The sequence below is a fragment of the Triturus cristatus genome, chromosome 4_1 (assembly GCF_964204655.1).
Source record: "Triturus cristatus chromosome 4_1, aTriCri1.1, whole genome shotgun sequence".
Classification (NCBI taxonomy): domain Eukaryota; kingdom Metazoa; phylum Chordata; class Amphibia; order Caudata; family Salamandridae; genus Triturus; species Triturus cristatus.
This window is the reverse complement of record NC_140585.1, coordinates 460040010-460067883: the sequence shown is the minus strand read 5'-3', so window position 1 is coordinate 460067883 and position 27874 is coordinate 460040010.

The window sequence follows — 27874 nt, the reverse complement described above, 5'->3', positions numbered from 1 at the left end:
GCCAGAGATGGCCCATCCTGCCAATACCTTTTGCTCTTTGTCTCACTGTCTGGGAGCTACACCTAGTATGTGATCCAGGATACAAGCAGAAGGCACTAAATGGTTAGGACAAGGAAATGGCAACTTTGTAAAAGTGGCATTTTCAGAATTGTAACTTAAAAACTGAATTTACCATAAAAGAGGGCTTTAAAGTACAATTCTTTCCACACCAAACCCGACATTCCCACATGCTCCTAATTGAAAGTTATTTCTTATTAAATGTAATAAGTTAACCCAATGTTATCCTAAGAATGAGGCAGGTCTTGCAATGGTGAAAAATTAGTCTTTCACTACTATGATATGTAAAAGTTAAAAACACATTTACTACTTTTTAGAAGCACTACACCATGCTCTATGGGATATTTAGGGCTTACCTGGGATGACATATATGTCTTAAAAATAAAGGGTTAGGCCTGCCAAAAGGTTTATTTTGCCAGGTCGAAATGGTTGTTTAAACTGCACACACAGCAATTGCAGGCCTGGGCATGTTTAAGAGGCTACGTAACTGGGTGGCATAACGAGTGCTGCAGGCCCACTAGTAGCATTTAATTTACCAGCCCTGGGTACATGTTATTTCACTTTACTGGGAACTTACACATAAATTAAATGTGCAAATTGGGTGAAAGCTAATATGACCAGGTTTAAAGGCAGGAGCAACGCACTTTAGCATTTGTTAGCTGTGGTAAGGCTAGCAGAAATAATATTAATTCAATTCAATTCAAATAGACTTTATTCGGATTTCAAAGAAAACCATCCATAAAAGCACAAAACCAAAATTTAAAATACACAGTTTATCACTACAATTTTAAACCGCAATTTAAAATAGCACATAAAATAAAACTTAAAAACCAACAATTAAAATACAATTATACAGTCTTGCTAAACTGTACATTAAGCCATCATACGTGCAATTTATAAAAATATACAAAAATGTAACCACTAACTTTGTAGAGATAGGGCAAATACAATGCATTCAAATTGTACAAATTGGCTTTAAAGTGCGTGATGCAAATGTAAACTAACATTGAGTTCGTGCAAATTGGCTTTAAAGTGCAAAATGCATATGTAAACTGACATTAAGTTTGTGAAGAATAGGCTTCAAAGTACAAAATACATATGTAAACAAAATCACTCAATTTTCAGAGACCTGCGTGAACATACAATTGCTTTGAGAAAGCCACTAACTCTAAAAATTAGTTCGTCCGATCCAAGCGTTAAAAATTGGCTATAAGCATGATTGTGGTCAATCAAATCATGTTTCCTGCAGTACGGGATTAGGTAATGTTTTGTATATTTCCTATAAAAACCACAGCCAAAAATAAAATGGAGCATACTCTGGGTTCCACCAAGATCACAAGGACAATGTAATTTTTCCAAATTTTTAGTGTAGCCCAGTGGAAAATAGATAAGGTTTACAATGCTCCTGTCTCTAAATCTAAATAGTAAACTCCTGTTCCACCTGCCTAATTTTTTACGTAAATAGGGCTGGGGTAGCATCGGGGGTACAATATGTGGCTCCCGGATCATTAAATAATTTATTGTGGATAGTTTCAGTGAGTCCACACTTTCCCTCTCATTATAAAAGTATTGATAGAGTGGCCTTCTCACCAGGTTTTTATGGGAGCGGTCAATCTGTTCGAGATCTGTGAAAAGGTGACCATAGTTAACACTCACAAGGCTCCTTTCCACCGCATTTATCCAGGGGATTAAACTCGAGTTCTCACTTTTCAAGCAATCCATTATGATCTCACGGGAAAGGGAAGCTGCTGGGTTTTGCCAAATCCTTAACCAAAATAATGCAGGTCTGGCCCTTATAAAGTCCTCGATGTAATGTAATTTTAGTTCTTTATGACATACGAAGGTCGGTGCACTGATAACCCCCCCCCCAGGATCTTCCGACAGAATCTGTTCTCTTCTCTTTGTAATTCTGAGCAGTTCGAGAACCCCCAGACTTCTGCTCCATACGTTCCAGTTGGGAGACATTGAGTCCGGTAGATTTGTAATAGACTGGAAACCACATCTGCCCGACGTGGTTGACGAAGTGAGGTAACAGAATTGATAGATTTAGAAAGTTTGTTCCTCCCCATTGCAACATGTGGTTGCCATGAACCGCTATTAGAGAATAGCAGACCCAAATAAGGGAAAGTACAAGTGCTTTTTAAAGTGTTTTGACCTATTGTAATCTTTGAGATTTTATAATTTTTAGGGCCGCAGGTCATTATAAAAGATTTGCTAAAATTAGTGCACAAACCTAGATCAGACATGTAGTTAACAAATCCCGATATTAAAATGCGCAGAGCATTCGGGGTGCGGCCCATGAGGACCGCATCATCTGCGTAAAGTAATGCCGGGATGGGTCTCTGATTAATGATAGGGACATCCTTTGTCAGGTTACATAAAGAGTTAGGTAATTCATTGATGTATAGTATAAAAAGCAAGGGGGCCAAGACGCAGCCTTGTCTCACCCCCTTGCCAATTAAAATATCATTTGAAACCTCACCTTCATTATTTATTCGTACTCTGGCTTTCAAATTACGATGGAGGTTGGCCAAAAAATGGACTAGAGGTTCATCTAAACCATAATTTAAAAGAATAGACCATAAGCGAGAACGGTTTACAAAATCAAAAGCTGAACTTAAATCCATAAAGCCAAAATATAAGGGGGATTGTTTGGCTCTTGTATATTTAGCCATTAGGAGATTGAGGTTCAGGCATTGTTCCACCGTACCAAGTTTACTCCTAAAGCCCAACTGGCAGCGATGGATAATGGAGTTCTCATCGGCCCAAGTACTAATTTTATTAAATAGAACCCTTCCAAGGACCTTCAGGGTGTTATCAATCAAAGATATTGGTCGATAACACCTCGGGTCCATTCTATTTCCTTTTTTAAAAATGGGTACGATGGTACTGTTGGACCATGTCGAGGGGATGGATTTCTTACTCAAGTTATTAAAAAGATTACAGAGTAAGGGAGCCCAGAAACAGATGTTAGATTTTATTTGGTCAATGGACAAGCCATCAGGGCCAGGAGCCTTATTGCCGGCACTATTGTTGATGGCTTCCTCCACCCCCTCTACTGTTATAACTATGGTACTATCAGGGAAGGTATCCTCGGTTGGATCTCCAACCGCGGCATAAAGCTTAGAAAAATAGTTAACCCATGAGTCACCTGTGATATTGCAGTTTATCGGGGTAATATTACTACCCAGGGCTCTCAAATCCTTTACTTCACTCCAAAACCCTGTCTAGTCTTTTAGAACAGCAGTTTTAGTTAGATTGTCCCAGTGGCTTATTAACAACTCCTCAGATCTAGCTTTTAGTGTATGTTTATATTTAAGACGTAATGATCTGACGAGGGACACATCTCGGGGATTAACTTCCAAGGCCCTTCTGAGCTCTCTATTAGCCCTCGAACAATTGGTGTCAAACCATCTATGGTTGTTTATGTTGTTCTCTTTTATGGGTTTGGAGATTGCCCTTTTTATAACCGCACATAAATCGCAAAAGGACTTAATTATAACAGTGCCGCCAAATGTTAAACAGTTAGCAATCAATAGAGGGTGATTCTTAATCACATTAGCTAAAATCCCTTGGTTATCAATCCCTCTCCATACAATCCTTAATCTATCTGTAGATGTAGTAATGTTTGAGGCCCCAATCTCATGTGGGCCTATAGGTTTTTTAATGGATTTAAGGTAAATTACTATTGGCAGATGATCACTGTATGAACTGCTGACAACCTCAGATTTGAGTAACACACTGCTGAGGAGGGAGGAAGTAAATATATAGTCAATAGTTGTTGAACTTCCTCGGCCAATGTAAGTGGGAGCCGGTGCTTTTTCCTCAGCAATTCCACCGTAGCCCATTACATCATCTAAATCCCTGCTATATAATAAGTCCAATAGTTCGGATCCTCGTCTACAGGGCGGGGATACAGAATGGATGTGGGCATTAAAATCTCCACCTACACAAATACCATCAAATTGGCCATACTTTTCACCATTAGCAATTTCATCAATTAAATTAAACAGTTCCAAAAAATAGGATTTGGATGGTTAACGAAATCATTGTTATAAAAATTTATAAAACAAATCTTTAACCTTGCAGCATATTTCACGGCTATCAAGTGTTTACTGACCACATTTAATTGTTCAATCTTCACATCCTTGGAAATTTTTGCCCAGATAGATAGACCGCCACTGGGTCGCCCCATAGCAGGAGATGGTACAATAAGGTTATGACAGAAAAAGCCCTCCAATAATTGAGCACAAGTGCACCAAGTTTCTTGCAACATTACCACATCAAAATTACTTATCCAAGTAACCCATTCTTTAATTTCCATCTTTCCTGGGAGCCCAGCGATGTTCCAACTAATGATACTCAAGGTATCAATTGGTAAAATAATGGGCGAAGAAGGAAGGGCAATGGGAAGATCGGGGCATACTACATGAGGAGGTACTAATCTACCTGGGCGTATCTTATCGATGCATGTGAGATTTGGTTCTTCCCAAGGGACAGTACTAGTAACCTCATTGGATATGCTAGAGGATGTTAGTGGTAGTCAATCTAGGCTTCCTAAATCAGATAGGGCGGAAAATCTATTAAATAAAGGGAAAATAGTCGGGGCCGTTTGAAGTGGTCTATGGGGAGGCCTATAGAAATAACCCAATGGAAGGAGAGTTATTGCAGTGGCGAAACTGACGTGAGTGTTATGATTATCCATAAAAAATCTAACTGAGTTTGGGTGTCTAAAATTAATCACTATACAGTCCCCACTAATATTTTTGTACTGTGAACCCACCCAACACACCCGACGGGTTGATATAATTTCATTTGAGATGTCCCATCTTGCCCCTTTATGTTTGGTCAACCAATCGATACATTTGTTGTGTAATTGAGCCCATGACTCATTTTGACCTTCTTTAAGGGCGGGGACACCTGCTAAAACTAAAACATATGGGCTGGCTTCTGGGGGTAGGTGAAGTGATGGCCCTTGATTATTAGTGGGTCTATTTTTTACAGGTACACCTCCACTGTTACTTGCACCATCCATGGAGATGCCTGTCCTGGCTAGTGAGGTGACTGATGGAATAGTAATAGCCTTGACATTTGAACTTACAGTTTTGGCTATTGCAGTACCTGCTACTTCAGAGGGGTCATAAGTTACACCAATGTTCCGTACGGGTAGGATATTATCTATGCTACATTTTTAGAAATAGTTGGGCCTTTGATGTTACTAGACCCAAGGTCAGCAATAACGGCCGGACCCCCCTCCCTCATACCATTACATAGTAATTCTAACTCCTTCATAAATTTCTCGCCCCGAAGAGCATCTAAACTGATAATACCTTTCCTTTTAGTTTCCTCTTTTTTGACAAGGTTTTCGATTTTATCTAGTCTCTTAAAAATAGTATTAAATTGTTTGGCTATTTGAATTTCAACTTTTTTTTAAAACGGTATCTACAATAGTTTCAATCAAGTTGCCATTGGGTTTAGATTGAGTATTTCGGTCGGAGAACTCAGTCTGCGTACAGACAGAGTTGTCAATTCCCTCAAACGGCAACATGTAATCCCCACAATTGCCTTTGTCCGAAGCTGGAGGCTGTAGTCTGCATGCAGAAACAGGGAGTCTCTCAGAGCCTTTGTCCAATAATGATAGTGGAGGCAGTAAATCATCAATGTCAATTGGTGTTACTATTTCACAATCTTTATCTTTGTGCCACATACTCTGTGGGGTGGGTTGATTTCTGCAGCGACTTGGTTGTTTCCTTTTATTTACAGCATTTTTGGCAGGGCCTCTCTTACGTTTTTCCCCTGCTGTTTTGTTAATAGATGGCGTTGTATCTATTTCAGGTTCCAATGAAATAACAGTGACAGGAGCACTCGCCAAACTGGTAGCTCCAGGAATGGGGGCTAATATGTCAGCTTGGACTGTTGGTTTGGTGACAACTACAGCAGGGGAGAGTGGAAGGCCATGATTAGAATTAGCTTTTAAAGATTGAGAACATGGGGGAGTAATAGTAGATTGTCCAATAGACATCCTTCTTTCAGTGTCTGCTATCTCATTGGTAACCATAGTGAGGGCATTGGTCAACAGTGTATCAAACGATATAGGCAACTCAATGGGAACAGCAGGAGCTACAGGTACGATCGTATTAATGCGTTTCCCCATAGTATGTTTAGTTACCTTCGCAGCCTGTTGTCGAAAGAGGGGTGGCCCGCCCGACCGCTGGTGACCACTGAGGGCCACAGAGGGCCCGCCCTTTGCCCGGGCTTCGTCCGGCGCATCCCGCGAAGCGAGTCTCAGCGGCTCTTGTGCGCGCCTCCTGGCACTTGCGCTGCGTCAATGGACCGCGCCGCCGCTGGGACAGCCGGGAATTGTAGTCCCGGGGCGGCGACGCTGTGAGGTGCTGCTGGAATGAACTGGCAGTGGCGGCGTTGCATGCAGGTCAGGACCGCAATGAAGGAACTGCTCACGAGGCCCCCTTGACTCTTGGCGGTGGCGGTATGGGTAGCACAGGTAAGACTACTCCCCCCCGCTCCGCCGGTCTCAGCGGCTCTTGTGCGCGCCTCCTGGCGCTTGCGCTGCGTCAATGGACCGCGCCGCCGCTGGGACAGCCGGGAATTGTAGTCCCGGGGCGGCGACGCTGTGAGGTGCTGCTGGAATGAACTGGCAGTGGCGGCGTTGCATGCAGGTCAGGACCGCAATGAAGGAACTGCTCACGAGGCCCCCTTGACTCTTGGCGGTGGCGGTATGGGTAGCACAGGTAAGACTACTCCCTAGCAAAAATGTAGGGGCCCGATTCACAGAACTAACTTGACAAAATCCTAAACTTACTACCATTTTGGTATTCACAGAAGGCGCTTACTCATTTTGGTATTCACAGAAGGCACTTACTCATTTCGGTATTCACAGAAGTTAGGAGTCCTAACTTTAGGACTCCTAAATGCCTTCTGTGAATACCGAAAGTCTTAAAATTAGGATTTTTCTCAGTTTAGTAGTAGTATAGTTAGGACTCCTAACTTTAGGACTCCTAAATGCCTTCTGTGAATACCGAAAGCCTTAAAATTAGGATTGTTCTCAGTTTAGTAGCAGTAAAGTTATGAGTCCTAACTTTAGGACTCCTAAACTGAGAAAAATCCTAATTTTAAGACTTTCGGTATTCACAGAAGGCATTTAGGAGTCCTAAAGTTAGGACTCCTAACTTCTGTGAATACCGAAGTGAGTAAGTGTCTTCTGTGAATACCAAAATGAGTAAGTGCCTTCTGTGAATATGAAAATGGTAGTAAGTTTAGGATTTTGTCTTAAGTTAGTTCTGTGAATCGAGCCCTAGGAGTTGAGCAAAATGTTGAAGGGAAGACCACCGTAAGGCTGACAGGTCAAACAGGGGAGTATAACAACGTGTTAATTTGCTAATTAGCTTGACACTATGTGATGAATCTGCACAACATTTGGCAACCGCTAATGACTAGTTTTCTATTGGTAGGTCAAGTTTTATGCCAATCCATAAAAGGGAGATGCATAGTTAAGGGAGGGGGCTAAACAATGTTCATTTGCTTATAACTTTGACACTGTTTGATTAATCTGGGTCAAGTGTGGCAAGTAGTTAGCCAGTGATCTGCTGTGCAGTTATATTAAGGTTTCATGATGATCCAATGTGGTGGGCACAGTTAAAATAGTTGGTCCAAATATATTTGATTCACCAATAACCTTGGCACTGTTTGATGAGTCTGCAGGACATTTGGCAGGAATGTAGCACATTTAAGCTTCTTTTAGTATGTGCAAGCTTGTGCATATCACCTAAGCAGGTACCTGAGTTACAAAGGGGTGGGAAATATTAATTTGCTAATTAGCCAGCTGTGTGATGAATCTCTACAAACTTTGGCAGAAACTTGGAAGGTTTGTTTTTTAATTGGCATGTCAAATTTTGATGAATATAAATCAAATGTGGCAGGCAGTTACCGAGCTGCACCCGGTGCAGATATTTCAGATTTTCTATATACCTAATGAGGGTAAGGATTTAAAGAGGGGGGTCTGTGATGGAGTTGATGATGAAACCAAAGACTTACCAAATACATGAGGCAACCTGTTCTCCTCACTCCTCCTAATTCAAACTGGAAAAGAAAAAACAAAACTTAAAACATAGAAAGAAAAACAACAAAGTGACAAGAAAAAAAAAAACATACCTCTGTTTTCTCTACAGGATATAACCTTGTGTAAAGGAATGAGGAGGAGTTTGCAGCGGCGGAGGAACTTCGCCTCACAGGGAAAATAAAATGATAATAACAATGTTATCATTTTATTTTTCATTATTGGCCCTGTAAAGGTGCGGGTGGGGCAGGCTGTGCTTACCGCAAAGCTTGTAGAGGAGTGGTGGGCACTCTCTTAAGTGCACATGATGGTTTAGCTGGCCGTCTTACGCCGTACAAACCGTCATACGCTCTTTGCATATTCTTCATTGGCTGTATTGCACAGCCTGGGTGGGGAACATGCACAGCCTCCTAGTCCGTCTCTGATTGCCGAATCATGGGGCTCAGACCAATCACAACACTGCAGGAACACAGCGATGTGATTGACTAGGGAAGTCTGGGAGCTTGGGTACTTCCTGCTCAGTCGACCGAAGAGGCAGCCGCCGGGAAGAAAAGGAAAATTTCCTTTGTTGGAAGTGGGGTCCCGATCTCTCACCGCCGCCACCAACTGCTGGAGGCGGGCATCCCTGCTTCACACGGCTGTCACCCAGTGCGAGCACCGGACCCCCCGTTTCAACGTTAGGCTAAGTAAGGACACCGTCTGAGATAGCCCTGCTCACCCCCTTAGTAGCTTGGCACGAGCAGCCAGGACACGAGTGGACAGTATGTGGTACCATACGCACAGCAACCCACTGATGTCACCACAAATAGACTCCACACGAGTTGTTATAAAACAAGTAAAATCTATATGTAAGAAGATATACAATATGACCACACGATACAATACCAACATATAAGGATGGGTAATATTCCTTCCGGTGGATTGGTAGGTTCTGATTCCCAACCACCACTTCTAACCAACAGTTAAGTTCTGCTTCTAACCGTTTCCACAAGGTTAGGAAAGTCGTATTGCTAGAATCACACACATTGCAAAAGAAAATAAATACTGCAATGCTTAACGATATACCCCTGTGCTATGCACTGGTGTGACAATACCCTACGTAGCGCCACAATCATGCGTGTTGCAACAGAAGGAATAATGCAATGCGTATCACCACCAGCATGCCCTGTGGAAGGAAGAAACAAAGCAATGCGTCACGCTACAATCATGTACTTGCGCAATAGAAAAACAATGCAATGCTCCATGTAATAATCCTGAACTGTGCGAAAGAGAAATAATGAAGTGTGCCACGTTACAATCAGGTACTCTGCAAGGGAAACAATAACGCATTGCATAGTGCACCCAGCATTTAGATCGTCAGGCACAATTAGAGTCAGACGTCATACAACAGTTCGATAGTTCGTTAGCAGCAGTAATGCAAAGTGGAATGCAACAGTTTTTAGGTGCTCCGTTAACAGTTGCCCCAATCCTGGATCAATGATGACACCAAATTACTGCTCCTCATTCAGGCCCCAGCACTGCCCCACCTTGGGTCAGCACGGGCCTAGATACGAGCCGAAGCAACAGGCTCGCGCCACTGCCAGAAGCGAGAGGCTGAGAGAGTGTCCCTCCGTGCCCGCACTCCGACCCCAGGTGGTGATCCACGTTACCTGGGGGGCGCAACCTCACTCTCCTCTCCTTCGTCAACGACTTGGGCCTTAATCCAGAACTCTGTCAAATGGGCACGGCCCTCGGGCTGGTGGCTTAGCTTCTCCGGGCTGCCGGTCTGGGCTGCTACTGCTTCACTCCGAGGACCCGATTACCTGGTCCTCATCCCGGCAGTCTCAGTAGGTACGAATACCCGCTTTCAATGCTGTGGAGACCTACTTCGATTCCGGTGCACTCAATCTCGAGGCACTCTTCACCAGAGCCTGGGGTTGCACCGCGACACGTACTCGGCGCGTCCGAGACTCGCCTCTTCTCTGGTGCCCACGATGACCAGGTGCTCCTCACCAACGCCTCAGCTCGCACCATGACATGCACCCTGCGCGTCTGCGTCTCACCTCTTCTCCCGGTGCACCCGATGACCCAGCACTCTTCACCAGGACCTCAGCTTGCACCACGACACGCACCCTGCACGTGCAAGTCTCACCTCTTCTCTCGGTGCACTCCACGACCGGGCGCTCTTCACCAATGCCCGGACTGCACCACGACAGGCACCATGCGTGTCCGAGACTCACTTCTTCTAATCCCGGTGCACACCACGACCAGGCGCCCTTCACCAATGCCCGGGCTGCAGCACGACATGCACCATGCGCATCAGAGACTCACTTCTTCTCCTGGTGCACACCACAACCAGGCGCTTTTCACCAATGCCCTGGCAGCACCAAGACACGCACCAAGCGTGTCTGAGTCTCCTCACTTCTTTTGGTGCACACAACGACCAGGCACTCCTCACCAACGCCCTGGCTGCACCACGACACGCACCATGCACGTCCAAGTCTCCTCACTTCTTTTGGTGCACACAGTGACCAGGCACTCCTCAGCAATGCCCTGGCTGCACCACGACACTCTCCTCACGTGTATGAATTTCACCTCCTCGATCCCGGTGAACAAAGCAACCAGGCACTCCTCACCAACACTCTGGCTGCACCCGGCACGTTCCCTGCGCATCTGTGACTCAGTTAACTCCCGTGTGCCCACGATCACAAGGCACAACTTCTGAGGGTCTCATGGTGCAAAAGTACACGTACACCGCGTTGCTTGGGACGTCTCCGGAAACTTTTATGTTCCTGTGTTTCCAAACAGTGAGCCAGCTCACCTCGGGCCCTTGGGCTCAGGACACAGCACAAAGCACAGTCCTTTCCAAGAAGGGGGGACACCACCCACTGCAATGTCCCTTCAGACTCTTCCTTGGTAAAAGCTACAAACTGTAGGCCAGCCCCAGATCACGAAGCAAGGGTCAATTCTATCCAGCCATCTCTTCAGCAACTTCTTCCTTGGCAAAGGTTCTTCTTGACCATGGAACAGATCAAAACCTCTGCAACACTCGACCTGTCCATCTCGCCATTCAAAACGACACCAAATTCTAGGGATTTGCATGGTGACTAAATTTAAAAACCTATAATTACGGCCTCACTTTTGGTTGTATAAAAAAACTAATTCAAGAAAGATATTTTCCTAATTTTAATCCTCACAATATTATTTGCTCTTTTTCTGAAATTGGAGGAAACAGCAGGAAAATGAGACTATATTTAGAGAGAAAGAAGACAAAGAGAATAGAACAATTGCTGTACAAATACACAGAAAACTTACCTGAGCACACTTTTTCTTTTTTCCCAATGGTTCAAGGGTCTCCAGTCTGATGACCTTTCCCATCTGTGAAGGAAATCAAGACTGCCCATTTTCTCTACTGTTTATAATCACACTCATTTTTTGATTTACTAATACCTTTGGTACTGTCTGATGGAGCTGAACAAAATTTGTCACCGCACTATAACATCACTTTACCCTTTGCATTTTTCAGTGAATATAGTTTTATGATTTAAATTTTTATAAATTAGGCTTGGAGAATAATCAAAGCTATTTCTAGACCAGATCTTAGGCTCTGAGTGTGTAGCGTAAAGAGTTGTCCAACAGCTTGCTGTTTAAATTAATTTTTCTTTCTAGAAGGATTACAGAAAAATAATACAGTGAGAAAAGCGCAGTGTGGGGCAGATTCACACGGCCCCCGCGCTCGTGATGGAGCCCTGTGCGAATCAGCGCCTCTGATTCAGAAGAATAATATTAGTTAGAAAGGTATGAGAATAATTATAAAGTTTAACCATGGCTAAGTTGTATAAGATATCTACCATAACACACACATTTTTATTGCATTACGGAAAAGCTTTTAACTTCACAGTTTATATGTTTGGTTCATATGTACTTTTCGTTTGAAAACATACTGTTGTTTCTGCCATCGGAGTCAAAGGAACATTAGACCAGCATTCTGTGATCTCAGATGCATTACACCAAGGCGTGGAAAGGCACAGAATGATGAATTGGCTGTGGACATATCATGCCAACATCAATCAGGAAGAAAAACACACGTCTATGGTCGTGCCAGTAAAATAATGTTAAGGTGTGCTCTGGTCTAGCTTTTTCCTCTCACAGGTACTGACAAGATTTCTTGGCAACAGTACCTGCTTATAAGCATTGCTTGTCGGCGACAGAAGTTTGCAATCCTTGGTTTATGAACCGCTGTTATAAAATATAATTTGTTCAATCTTTTTAAAAAGCGATCATAAAACGCACCTTGTTCTTCTGAAGGGCAGTGCAACTAAACTTCAGGCCTCCGTCCTTACAGAGATGCATCCTGCACCCAGAAAGCCACACAGTCGGGTCTCTGCTGACTTTACAGGTAAACCCAGAATACACCATCGACCAAGGATGGTGTAATATAGTAATAGGTAGAACAAAGTGTGGCAGAGAGACATTCCACAAACAATACTACTTTACTTTGCAACACATACACGCACACAGTCACATATTCAGGAGCTGGGAAATGAGATATATGTAAAAGAACGTAAAAAAAATGTCTTTTAGACTCCCGTCCTTCTTTTTGCTTTAGAAAAATGTTGTTGGACGCTTTATTTCCCATTTTAACACAAGGTAAGGTTGTCTGTTTTTGTCTCCGAATTTAGGGCCAGATGTATCAAAGGGTATTACCCATTCTGTGTCTATGGGAAAATGTGTTCATACATATGGCCCTTAGACTCTATTGAACCCGCAATCCATTCTCAATAAGCACTCACAGCTACCAATGAATGCTTTAACATCAGTGTTTTCATTTCACATAGAGCATTGTGTCCCAGGTAGACCCAGTGCTGGACTGGCCATAGCGGGCACTGGGCATTTCCCTGGTGGGCCGCCAGGGTGGGGGACGGATTTCGACCCATGGGTGGCCTGCAATATCGGCCCCCAGCAACAAAGCTTTCCACTAGCCCCCCACTGGGGTCAGCCAAGCTCTTTGCTAGGGCCAGTTTTGCTTCCCAATGTGGCCCTGGTTAGACCTCGCATCCTTGGCTTGGTTTCCCCCTAACATTTTGCCTTCAAACCTTTATGATCGAAACCTGGCCTAATGACAACTCCTGTGCAGACTTGAAACTGGCTGTCCCCACAAACTATGCCTGAGTACACCTACACAGAAAAGGTCACAGGGGCGGGGGCAGTTGCCCTAGCATTGAGAAAGTCACTTAAATGTGCTACATTCCAGGCTGAAGAACTGACAAGACCTGATACCTTGGGCTTCGGCATTTCTCCGTCTGCTCACTGCTCCTTCGTGGGGGCACTGTTGTATCAACCCCGGGATATGCGTGAGACTTTATCAAAGCTATCTCCCAGGCACTTGCGCACAAAATCATTAACTGTGCAAATTTCACCATTCTAGGTAACTTCACCATTCAACTAGACAGCCCCTCTGATAGCTTAGCGCAAAAGCTGACAGATATGCTTGCTGCTGTCAATTTATCTATGACTGCCATGGGACTGGCACAATTAAGCGGGTCACATAATCAACACTATGTTTTCCACTATAATAAATCTCGAAAAGCATGAAGAAGTCCCTTGGTCTGGCCATTTTATACTTCCCTTCTCTTGGCCCTGGTTCTCTCCTGAGAACGAGTCCCTACCCTGTAGTAACTGTGCTTGGACAAAGTAGATAAATCCTTATTGAAAGATATCCTAGCATCTATAATAATAATCCACATTTGTAAAGTGTGAGCAATCACCCGTAAGGGTCTCTAGGCGCTGGGGACCGTCAGGAAGATTAAGCAAGATATTGCCCAGAGTCACATGGTGCTGGGCTAATCTGCCACCGGCACTGGGGATCGAACCGTGATCCCCAGATTCCGGAATCAGTCGCCCTGGCCGCGGCGCCACACCTCTTCTACCAAACCAGTGTTACCTGGAGATATCCGAGGAGGTGATAGTGAATAACTGTCTGTCAGAGGCGCCAACATGGTTGCCCCCGAAACCAGGTTATGAACCACGAGATAGCGTCCCTCCGTCCACTGGTGTACTACCAAACTAGAGGGAGAAAGGAAGGAGTGCAAGAAACTAGAAGGACTATGGAGGAAACACTATTATCAAGCAGCCAAAACCTGATGTAAAGCTGCCTTGAGCACCTACCACAACAATCTGAAGCTTGCACAAAACACTTCCTACTCTAACCAAATTGCTGAAGCTTAAGCAAAAGAATTCTTGTAAATTGTGGCAGACTTTACAAACCCAAAAATCACTGAACCCCACTTTGAGACAAATACCTCTCTGTGCACTAAGTTAAGCACATTTTTTGAAGACAAAATTCTACAGATCGAAAACAATCTGTTAGAAATGAGGGATAAAGAGCTCACTGGTGAGGCTCAAATTTTAAAAATGCCCCCGTTTCAGGGCAGGTATTCGCAGTTTAAGCCTCCAAATGTATCCAAACTAAAAGGGTTTTTTGACAAGTGCAAATCAAACCTTCCCTGGATTCCTTTCTTCCTCAGTTGGGAGGCACATAGGGGAAAGCTTAAGCCCAATCTACCAGGATCTCTCTGTTATCTCACCGAGCTCTGGGATAGTCCCCACCTCCTGGAAAAGGGCGAATGTCACCCCCCTCCTCAAGAAAATGAATGTACACCCAGAAATACTCGCTAGCTACAGACCCATTTCTTTGCTCCTGGGGGTCTCTAAGATTAATGAAAAGAAAGGAAATACCCAACTATCGGTTTACTTGAACACCTTCAATCTCCTCCAATCCTCCCAGTCTGGCTTCTAGGCTCTCCACCTGACGGAGAAAGCACTTATCGAAATTACAGACTGCCTTAAATTTTCCCTGGATGCTGACCAAAATGCTGCCTTAATTTTATTGGACCTCTCCACAGAATTTGACACAATCTCTCCGGAAATCCTGTTACCTCGCATGGCAGATATTGGTTGAAGGGTCTGCTCTAGTCTGGTTGAGATCTTATTTGAAGCACAGAGAACACGCTGTGTAGCTGAAGCAGTTCTATTCTGAGGTGAACAGGCTCAAGTGTGGGGTGCCTCAGGGCTCGGTGCTGAGCCCCCGCTTTTTATTATTTAAATGAAGCCACTGACAAACTTTTTAAATTCTTTTTTGTATTTATAAAGCCCACTGTGACCAAAAATGGTATCTTGGCGGTAGCTAATCCACTATGTAAGGCAGTCAACTGGAGTAGGTCTAAAGGAGCAGAACCTGACTGTTAGTGAGGAAAGAGCCAGGTTTTCAAGGACTTTCTAAACACAAGCAGATCAGTATGGGATCTCAATGAGGCTGGCAGTGTATTCCATATTTGAGCTGCTCTTGCTGACCTCCTTGTCGAACTTTTTAAAATCTATATTCTTGGACATAGTTACCTGTAGCTGATTGGAGGAGTCTGCCAGGGGTATATTTCCTTTGTTTGGCATGTAAAGATGTTGGGCCTTTGTTGCATAGTGTCCTGTGTACAATACAGAGGGATTTGAATATTATTCTCTGTTAATAGGCAGCCAATGAAGATCTTTAAGGGCATTTGTAGCAAAAGAGTATCGGGTCTATTCAGTGTTAGCTTTGTTGTGACTAGCTGGATGCGTTCTAACTTTTTTTGTAAAAAGCTTGGAGCTCCTAATAGAAGAGAGTTACAATAGTCCAGCCTACTTAATATTACATCGCTAAAAATCGATGCTCTAGCTTGAAGATCAAGCAGTGGGTATAGCTTTCTGAGGGAGCAAATCAGTGCGAAACAAGTCCCAGTGATTCCATTCACTTGCTTTTCCATAGAAAGGCTTTCGTCTATAACTACCCTTAGGTTTCGTACCACAGTTGAGTTGCCCAATGGGGCTTAGAGGATAGGGTGTGGAGATTTTGCTAGGGGGACAGCAAAGGAGCTCCGTCTTGTTTCCATTAATTTTGAGTGAATTTACACTCATCCATTTAGATATATCCAGGAGGCATGCCTGAAAATTGCCAAGACAGTCGGCCTGATCTTTGTTTAGTGATAAAATCAGCTGGGTATCGTCTGCATAGTTAATCAACTTAATCTTGTGGGAATTAATAAGGGAAATTAAAGGTTTGATGTAAATGTTGAATAAAATTGGGCTGATAGAGGAGCCCTGGGAAACGCCATTTGAGGTCATTCTGAGAGTAGAAATAATTGGGGGCATGGATCCAGCCTGACAGTGGCCAGTCAGCTAAGATTTTAGCCAGTTTAACGTTGGGACATAAGTCTGTACAAGAGGGTGCGGTTGTTAACCATGTCTAACACGTTTGATATATCGAGGAGGACCAGTACAACTGGTTTTCCATTTTCAGTTATCCTCCGTATTTCATCAGAAGTGCAGATCAGTGCAGTCTCGGTTCCATGACCGGGACAAAAGCCAAATTGCTCTTCTTCTAGCAAATGTATGTTCCTCCAACTGTTGCGACAGGATTTCACTGACATAACACTCTAGGATTTTTATTGGGAAGGGTAGGAGAGAGATAGGTCTAAAATTAGCTAGCTCTAATGGGTCAGCCGAAGCTGTTTTCAACAGCTGCTTCACTATAGCCCTTTTGCAACATTCAGGCACTGTCTCAGTTTCAAGGGAATGATTACAAAGTTCTAAGAGAGGGCATGACAGTTCATCTTCCCATTTTCTCCATTGCTTTGGTGGGAAGGGGCCGAGAATGTGGTCCTGACTTCATGGTTCTATATAGTATTTTGAATGACTCAACAGAGATAGGGTCCAGCCTGGTCTGGGCTGCTGAAGTGAGGTCCAAAAGGTGTGGCAAGACAAATTGGGAAGGACTGTTAATGTTAGGGATAGAATTATTTGATGCACTAGGTTTGTCAATGCCATCTAAAATTATTTTGATCTTATTTTCAAAGTATTCAAAGAGGTCGTCACATAGTTTCTGCAACAATATAATTTCTTGCTTGAAACGGGATGGATTGGTAAAATCCTTAAGTATTTCAAATGTCTTTTTGCTTTGTTGAGGGCAGCGGTAATCAGCTCGCAGTAGTAGTTAGCTTTAGCTTTCCTTAACTTATTTTTATAGTCATTTAATGCAGATTTTAGATGGGCTTGTCTTCCTTTAAGTAATGGCGCCTCCATCTCCTTTCTAATTGCATGGATTTGAGTTTGGCTTCTTTCAGAGTGACATCGTATCATGGGGCTGATACTGTTTTCTGGGGTTTCAAAGTAGTCAGGGGTATCATTTTGTCTAGTGTTTTTGGGACCTCTTTTTTCGAACTTTTGATAATTCACTTCTATGGAGTCTGTAGGAGAGAAGTATACCTCTTTAGGAAAGGGTTTAGACGTAATAGTTGGGAGTTTATGCCATGCTCTGCTTCCTACTAGATATGTGTTTGTTTTTTCAGGTGGTCACGTCTTGCCCACATGCAGGTGAAAAGTTATCAGTGAGTGATCAGTCCAACACAAAGGGATGGTTTCCCCAACTGCAATTAGGACTTCTGGGGAGGAAATGAGGACAAGAGGGTGGCCAGCAATGTGTGTAGGGCCTTGGACCTGTTGTTGGAGACCAATAATTTCACAGGTACTCATCAGTTCTTTGTAGGCCGGGGATAAATCTCCTTCTGCCCAAAAATTAAAGTCTCTCAATAAGAAGAGATTGGTATGAGTAAGTCTCATGTTGGTCACAATGTCTAAAAGAGAAGGTAGGGAAGAATTAGCAGTGTTGGGTGGCCTATAACAAAGGATCCCCGTAGCCATATTTTCCTTGTGACCCTTTAATTTGAATCCTAATCGTTCAATTCCGTCTGCCTCGCCTAGAGGAAAGACGGTAAGGTCCCAGTTGTCCTTATGGAGAATGCCTAATCCACCCCCCCCTCTTGGCTGTCCGAGGATTATGGAAGCCTTTAAACCAGTTGGGACAAGCTCTATCGAGATCTGAGACTGATTCCCCTGTAATCCACTTTTTAGTGATGAAGATTACATCAAACTCTCCAGTGTCAAGCATTAAATTAATTTCTTCAGCATGTTTTGGAAGGGGTCTAGCATTCAGCAGACTACATTTTAACCTGTCTAAGGGCGTTTTGTTAACACTGTGTGATTATTGGAGGGGTCAATTGCTTACCGATACTTAGGAGTTCCTCCCTCGTATAGTAAACTCTATCTTGCTGGATAAATGCTGCACCGGCAGTATGGCTGGCGCTGAGCGTGGCCGGAGAGAGGACGGGCGCAGACGGGCTTGCCTTTGGCGCACCTGCAGCATGCCCGCAGCGCGCACACTCCAGCTCGCTGTTTTTATAGCGTATTAAGTGACGCAGTTTAACGAGATGACGGACCCGTTTCCTCACCGGTGCCGCTGGTGCCAAAAGTGATGCAAGTTTATTCCAAACTGCCCCGTAAAAATACAATGCCCAGTAAAACACAGTTACATTAAAAAAGTCCTAAAAATGCCCCAACAGATATTCAGAATCAAATTCAAATTACAAAAGCATTTGTGGCCTTATATCTGAGGTATAGCAGTGTGCGAATGCTCCAGCCCTCTGTTTTTATAGCGTCTTAAGTGACGCAGTTTAAGCAAGATGGCGGACCCGTTTCGTTACGGGTGCCGCCGGTGGCCAAAAGAGATGCAAGTTTGTTCCAAACTCCCCCAGAAAATAAAATGCCCAATAAAACACGGTTAAATTAAAAGAGTCCTAAAAATGCCCCAACAGTTATTTAGATTCAAATGCAAATGGCAAAAACATTAATAGCCTTACATATGAGTTATAGCGTGCACAAACGCTCCAGCCCGCTGTTTGTATAGTGTCTTAAGTGATGCAGTTGAAGCAAGATGTTGGACTCGTTTCCCTACAGGTGCTGCCAGTGGCCAAAAGAGTTGCAAGTTTGTTCAAAACTGCCCCGTAAAATACAATGCCCAGTAAACCATATTTAAATAAAAACAGTCCTAAAATTGCTCCAACAGATATTCAGATTTAAATTTAAATGACAAAAGCATTAGTAGCCTTACATATGAGTTGTAAAATCATTCGGTATCCAAGTGCTCTCATATACAAATGACACCCAGCTACTGCCAAAACTATGACACTTGTACAACGGAATCTAGGTCAACATTTGCAGCCTGCATAGTAGCATTAATGGCATGGCTTAAGCCCAACTTGCTCTAATGCTACCCAGAGAAAACAGAGTTCTTGTTGTTTGGTGCTAACTCCCTGCCAATTGGTTAGGGGCCTTGCCGGCGAGTTGCACCTCATCACCCCCACCCACGGAAGTAGGTAAGAATCTAGGGGTGCTCATTGACACTCACTTATCAAATCCTAGATCTCATCAGTAGTCAAAACCTCTTGTTGGATATTGATTATTTGGGGAAAATATTTGAATTTCCTGCCATGGGAAGGCCAGAAAACAGTAGTCCAGGCCTTGATCCTTTTCAGAGTAGACTATGCGAGCATTCTGTACCTAGGGGCCCAAAAAATCTAATCCAGCGACTTTAAATGGTGCAGAATTTGTCATTTTGCCTTTTGTTTGAACTTCCCAAGCATGCCTTCATCTCCCACTACCATAACCAATCGCACTGGCTACCAGTTGAAAAGAGGATAATGTTCAAAGCACTGGCACATCCGCTTTTTATAACACGGAACTCAAATACCTATTCAATAGAATGGTTGAATACTGTCCTAAAAGAACTCTGTGTTGCCAGTCTGCACAGTTGCTAACTATCCCCTGAACCAAATGGAATAAATGGGGTGGGTCAGCCCTCTCAGCTCCCTCTTCCTCTCAGATTCAATCCTGAGAATAAAATATTCTGCAAGCAACTGAAAACTGATCTGCTCAAGCTGTTTGGTGTAGGATACCTTCTACTGGCTTTCTACCATAGAGCCAGGATGCCCTCACAGTAATCTTTGCTTAATAAATCCATGTTTTTGCTGACTTCATTTTTGCTGACTTTAGGACTCTGTGCACTTGACCACTGCTAACCAGTGCTAAAGTACTTGTGCTCTCTACCATAAACATGGTAGTATTGGCTTATACCCAATTATCATATTTAATTTACTTAGAATTCCCTAGTAAAGTGATACTACATTTACCCAGGGCATGTAAATAGAATGCTACTAGTGGGTTGGGTCTACAGCACTGATTGTGCCACCCACTTAAGTAGCTCTTTAACATGTCTCAGGCCTGCCATTGCAGAGCCTGTGAGGGAAGTTTAAGCTGCCATTTCAACCTGCTAAATAAACCCTTTTTCCAGGCTCAAAACTAAATTTGTATTACATATGTCACCCCTAGAGAGGGCGTGGGACAGCCCTAAGGGCAGGCTGGAGTTTATTTAGGAAGCAGCCCATGTACTTTTCAGGTTTACATGTCCTGGTAGTGGAAAATACTGTACTACTCCCCTTTCGCCCAACAGAGTTACCTTATTACATTTTATAAGTGTAATTTCCAAATGGAAAGAGATAACATTTCATGTTTGGTGTCTCACACATTTTTAAATCTTAGCTTCTGGTGAAGTCGGATTTTAACTTTTAATTCTGAAAATGACACTTTTAGAAATTTGGCATTTTCTTGCCCTAGCCATTTGGTGCCTGCAGCCTGTCTCTAAGTCACATAACTGGGTGTGGGTGACAGTTGGGCTTTGTGTATTCCTCCTAGAAAGCCACACACAATGGGTACCCAGGTGTGACTGGATGGGCCATTTCTGGCAGGATGGGTGGGAGGAGTTGGGCCCAGCCCAACTTAATCGTGAATAGGCTGTGTCCTGTCGCTACAGAAATGGATGCACACCCACTCTAGTTAATCTGAAGACAGGGCAGGGAAGACAGGGCACACTTCGGGGACACGGCTCTAGAAGATTCTCCCCACTTCAAAGGCACAATGGTGTATAAAAGAAGGACCTCAAACACCAACTCTTCAGTATACTTCTAGACCTATGGATACTTTGCCAGGAAAAAGGACTACTGTGGTGCTACAAGGACTGACACTCTGCTGGACTGCTTCTCTAAAGAAACTGCTGCCCTGCTGTGCTGACCTGCTGCCCTCTTGCCTGGGGACAAGGACTGCACCTGCAACTTCATCTTGAACCGAGGACCCCAGAGTAGCTCAAGGGCTAGTCTGTTGACCCCCTGATCTGAGCCTCAGGCATTTAAAAGACTCCCATACCATCCCCTAGACCCAGCTGCAGTGAGTTCCTGACCCCCGAGTTGTGCTTTACAGGTCCTGGACTTATGGTGCGTCTCAGCGGGCTCTTAAATCAAGCTTTTTGGCTCAGCAAATGGGCAGTTCACACCCAACCACGTCTCTGGCACCAAATTCAGTACAACATGAATCTCCAACCGCCCATCTACATCACCCGTCCTGCTTTATGCACCACGTTGACTGCCACATGCGTCGCTCTCCTTGCTCCCCGCGACTCTCACCAACCTGAACGGGGCTCTTGGAAAAAAACTTGAGAGGGTAAAACTTCAGCTGAACTAATCTAGGAATGCATCCAACTGACACTCCATCGTGGTTTGCCTGAAGTATTTACTTTGACCCAAGCCAGCATGACCAGATAGCTGCGGTTGGCGCTTTCTGCTTTCAGGTGCTATTCTTCAGTTTTTTCTTTAAAAATGTATTACTCCATTTCTACAGAATGGATTTTTGACATTCTTGTCTTGTTTTATTTATTAAATTATGCTCTATTGTTCTAACTTAGTGTGGAATCTTTTTATGTGGTGTTTTCACTGTTAGTGTTTGAAGTGTTGCACAAATACTTTACACATTCCCTCTAAGTTAAGCCAGACTGCTCTGTTCAAGCTACCAGGCGGTTGAGCACAGGTTAATTTCTGGTTTGCTTGTGCCTTACCCTGACAAGGGTTGTGGTTGAGGCTTGACCAGGGCTCACACCCGAGTCAACTATTTTCTAATATCCAGTCCGCGCCAGAGTGCACCTATAACTGGCATAGTGCCACCCATTACAGTGAATGTTAATTTCCCAAGTTTTACTCAAACCTACACTGGCAATAACACATTAGTGGAAGCAGGATCAGCAGTATCAAGTTGTTTCACTCTTCAATCAGCCACCAGAGGGGGCTGCTTCTTTACTGCTGCTCGAGTAGATTTAATACTCGAGTGACAGCTTTCTCACTGCAAATGGTCACAAACACCTGCATTCAGAAAATCTCATTGGGTACCATCTTAGCGCCTGAAAATAACACTAGGGTGTGCCAATTCAGGCTTGCTCTCAGCAATGTGCCGTTGGCGAGCCACGTATGAGAAAAAAATCCACCATGCGGCAGATGGCAGTGTTTGGCCGGAACTCTGCGTTACAAGCATAATGCTCAGTGGCCAAAACTCCACAAACTCCTCCAGTGGAGCAGATTTTATCTCCCACTACTAATTGTTTGCCAATATCTCCTTTTTTCACATTAGTGCACATGTTGGGTAAAACGTCTTGCAGTGTAGCATGGGAACAAAAATGGCTATTTGCGAGATATTTTCTGTGTCTCTCTCATGCAAAAAGTGTGCAGTACTGTATAATACAAAAGTTCAAGTAATTTTGGGAATTTTGCATAACACAGATTTCAGGAATCAAGCTAATTGTGCCAGCATAATTACAATTTCTCTAGAATTAGTGCTACTTCTATGTGTCACGCAGTAAGTGCGTCTCCCAATAGTTCCTTTGCTCCCATGTATGTGAAATAGAACAGGCAAATTGCTCCATCATTTGAATTGGGTGACAAAACCATGCATATAAGAGAATGTCCCCATGTGATCGCCCTGGCACAAAATGAGCACTGGCACAATCCTTATTATAGAAGGTTCGTACAAGACTCTGCTTCTCATTCTATAACAAATGCCCTTGGGTGGCAAGAAGCAGACTCAAACACCTGCTGCACCTTTTGGATACTCTTTGTTATATTATCCCTAGTGTTTTAAATGTGTTCAACAACATTTAACTATGCGTTTGGCCTTAGTTTCTTTGACCCACTACAACAGTTTCCACCCAGGCTGTCATCATCAACCACACTGCTTGTTGCCCTTTCTCTCAACTCACACACATTTTCCTATGGCACTTTCATACTTTTATCATGATTAGACGTTCTCTGAAGTGCAAATCTGTATATCAGTGGTGGCTCCTCCCGATGGGACAAGGTAGGGCGGCAAGAGGGGGGCATAAATACATTAGACAAGATATATTTAAAAAAATTACAACTTACCTGATGCTACATCCTCCTCCCCCGATCCTCGACAGGTGCACACTGTTCAGGCTTCCAGATGCCAATTCTGGCACTGCTCTCATGATGGGAACATTGTTCCCTGCATGAAAGCAGCTCTGGGATTGGTCTGAGTGGCCTGCTTTGTCACTCAGATAGTGCCTGTGGCTTTTCTCCACCAGACTGTACAACACCGAGGGGTGGAGAACTGCTAAGTGTGCATGACGCTTTGGCCGGCCAAAGACGGCAAGCCAAACTCTCATACGCATTTAGGAGTGCCCACAACTCCTCCTCCTGAAGCTCAGGAGGATGGCCCTGCCCCACCCCGCCCCGCCCTGCCCGCAACTCAGCTGCCCAGTAGAGGCAACAGTGAAAAAGAAAATGAAAATAAAAACATTTTATTATCATTTTCTTTTTCACTGTTGCCTCTACTGGGTAGTAGCATTGGGGCGAGGCTCCTCTGCCGTAGCAGAGGAGCGGCCCCTGCTGTATGGATGGCTTATCTCCATATTTAACAAAGGTCTCTGTGAGTGTTTGCTGTGAACCACAAGCTGTTTAGACACCACGCTAAAATGTAAATTTGTCATTTAGGAGAGCATGTTTTTTGGGGGAAAATAAGCTTCTGTTGAATATCAGAAATATATGTAAAGATGGTATTTCGAGCATAATTAAGCTTGATTTGAGAAGGTATAGTACCAATTTGGGTTTCTCAGTTTAGTGCTATTTCATGACTTGTTTGGTGGTAAGTAATAATTTAGGTTGATAAAGCTTTCCACAGTAATTATCATTTGGGCTTTCTTTGGCATGAACATGTAGCATTGGGGGAACCTGTTTGCTATCTTATCTTATAATGTCTCTCTAATTGAACAATACGATTGCAGTATGTTCCTGTAGGAAATGTTTATTTCAGTTGTCTTTGGTCTGCAACTGTGTCATTTGTAAACTGTTTGATTTTTACACTATGTGCTGTCATGTAGATTGTCAAGTAAGCACATTACAGGGAAACTACTGTTAAGTGAGTGGCTGGAAAAAGTGTGCCACTCACAACAAACACTCAGATGCACCTTTACTACACGTGCAGACGAGCAATCCATTTTTTGTCATCACCATAAACGAGAGCTGTGATGGGGGATTTCAACCCTAGTGTAGGATATACGTAATTATGTCAAGAAGGCTCACAAAAATGTCAAGCACAGGCTGCTATTTTGTCATTGATAAATAGATTTTTATCTAAATGTCCACAATCATTTAAGGATGGGCCACTAATATGATAGGGTTAGCTAAAATGTTGAAAGAATTTCTGCATTATGTTATGGGTAAGCCATTGTATTGCTAAGAATAGTAAGAATGTTGGCAAGAAAGCCCAAAATATGTCTAGGAAATGTCATGATTATCCCTGAAATAATAAATGCAACACAATAAATCACCTTCCCCAAACAAATGCGCACATTATCATAATGGACCACATCATCACTACCACACATTTTACCCCTGAATATTACATCTGATCTCCTATTACACAATTCAAGGTATATGCCACCACTTCTTTTCATCCAATCTTTGCAACATGTTTGCATTAGTGCTGCCCCATTGCTATATGTGCGGTCAGGGAGAACAGTGTCTGGGATACCAGCAGACAATTCTCCCAGACACATTGAGGCAGGGAACTATAACTCTCACTTCAGTTGGAAGCCTTTAGTATTCACCATTGTTGGTGCAGCCAGTGGGTTACACTGATGTTTCAGGATATTTGACCTTCTACAGTAGAGAGAAACAAATTAAATGTGGGGGTGCTGGCAATGTTTTAGACAGTCAGCTCAGGTGTCTCTACCACTCCTGGAGTGCATGTGCAAACCAGAGCTCATCAGCTCAACAACTCGACAAGGAGCCAATCACAAAAAAGGGATTTAGAGCTCACTGGCATCATACCAGCACACAATTCGACCAGATGTATTATTGTAAATGTAGTGCATGATAACACTCACGTTAGCTGAAACATTGTTAGGATTCACCATTTTTGGTGCACCCATTTATCACATCCATGTCAGCAAATAAACCTTAACTTTTGAAAAATTACAGGCACAGACAAAAAACAGCATGCTGCTTAACCTAAACAAATCTGCCGTGTTGATAAAAGATTTGATTCTAAGAGAAATATCCTCTAGCGTTATTTGGACAAAAGTCATATTTTTTTGAAGAAAGTAATTTAGCTTGTCAAATTGATGCCACTGGTTTCTGTGCATTTGGTAGTAGACAGATGTATATTTCCTTTTCTTTCTTTTTATTTTTGTGGCTTTTGCTCGCAATATTTCTTTCATTAACTTTCTGACCAGCTTGCCAAGGCCAGAACTATTGGCTTTGTTAATACTTGTTTTTTATTTATTTTTTAGTTCAGAAATATTTATGTATTTCAAGTATAATACTCAGTGGACACAGTACAAAAAACATTACTGTACCTGTAAGGATAACATTTTAAAGGAATTTCATAAGAAAAAATTAAACATCAACTTACATCAATGAATAACCATATCAATAATTAACTATAAACAGAGGAATGAAAGCAAAGAAGGGCTACAATAAGAATTATTAAATATAATAAATAGTATACATTTTATAATGAGTGACATGTATTAATTTCTTATGATAATACATTTTTAAAAGAATATAAGAGATGTAGAAAAATATAGGAAACGATAAAGGGAATTGGATTTGAAAGAGCTGGGTAATAATATTCTAAACATCAAACCAAAATATAGAAATGATAGGATAATTATATATTGTATGCTGTAAATCTCCAGTAGCAGTTTTACAATGCCAACAGTTTGGAGAATCTTGGAGTTTAACTCTGAACAATTTAACTGGGATACAAAAACATTGATACAAAAGATCAATATTAGTTTGTATAAGAGTGGCTGGTAGATAACTAGCATCATTAGATAGCCAGATTGATTTCCATTGTACATTTGAAGATAGTATATTTATGTCTGAAGACCATTTTTGATGTAGAACCATAAATGGGGAAGGATGAATGAGAGCCTTTTATACACTTTAGAAGCTATATGTCCTGTTTGGCTACACAGGCCTAGATAGAACTCCCTATTAGTTAACTTAGCAGAAGATAACAAATCAGAATAAGTATTAAGGATGGTATTACAGAGTCATTCAAATTTAGGAAATTCAGATTGCAGTAAATGCTGCTTGAAAATTATTTCGTCAAATTAATAGAACATATTTTATTAACAAATATCAGTATTGTAAAAAATACCAGCATTAATCCACAAGCTCCAGAAAGAAATATGCTTATTCAATTTGAGTTTGGGGTGAAACCAAAGGGAACGTTTATTAGATGATTTAATGTTAAAAAAACCAGGTAAGGGAAAGGTTGCAGTAAGTTTTTTTCTAATGTAAACCATTTGGGGAGTTAGAAGGATCAATATTTTGAAACTATAGAGAGCACTGTGCAAAAAGAAAAGATATGTGATATTTCTTAAAATCAGGTAAGCCAACTCATCCTTCACATTTGGGAATTTGTAAAGCTTTAAAACTAAGACATACAGGTTTGTTGTTCCAAATAAACCTAGTAATTAATTTATATAAATTGGTAAAGAAGTTGAAGGGAGACCTAAGGGCAGCATAGATAGAGGTGCCGATTACGATCCTGTAAAAACCGGGTACGAACCGTCGGACGGAGCATATTCTCCGTCCGACGCGTACCCGGTTGTAACAATATACAAACATGGAAGTACGATTCGCACGGAAATACTATTTCCGTACGAATCGTACAAAATCCCGACCGACGAAAATAAACATACAAATGTGATCCGGGAAAGCGCCGACGTGACGTCGGGACGCACGCAGCCTGCCATTCACGAACCAGGAAGTACGATTCGCACCGACGTCATCCCGCACGGAGAATATTTTCCGGCAGCCAAAAACTGCCGGGAAATCAGGACGACGCGAACAAGGAGTACCTGCACGCGACGGACAGACATGGACCCGAACCCACGTGTCATCCCGGCCCTCATAGCAGTCGACCTCCTCTACAGGTTACGACGCAGACGCCGCAGAAGGTCAGAACAACAAAGGGAGGGGGAAAAGGGGGGGGCAGGAGCAGGGGCAGGCCAGAAAACCCCCACCAAAGTCACACAGCACACATGCCCTGGACATACCTGACCCCCAGGCCCTGGTCACTACGAGGGGGTGGGGCGTGTCCAGCAAAGCCAGCGTCCGCCACAACGGAAGTGGTTGACGACGCGAACCGGCAACACAACAATACAGGTACGTCTTAAGGCGTGGGTACGAGTCGTACCACGCCCACACCTACGTCACCCCAACAATGGCGGGACGGCTGTACCCACGTGGCAAAGGCCTGGGTACGGCCCGCACAAGCATTCCACAGCATGGGTACGGATATGTACGGACCATACCCCCACCCCCGTATGCATGGAGCGTACCCCCCACCCCAACAGTGTAAGTACGACCCATACCCTCACCCGCATATGTATGGAGCGTACCCCCACCCCAACCGTGTATGTACAACCCGTACCCTCACCCGCGTACGTATGGAGCGTACCCCCATGCCAACAGTGTACGTACGGACCGT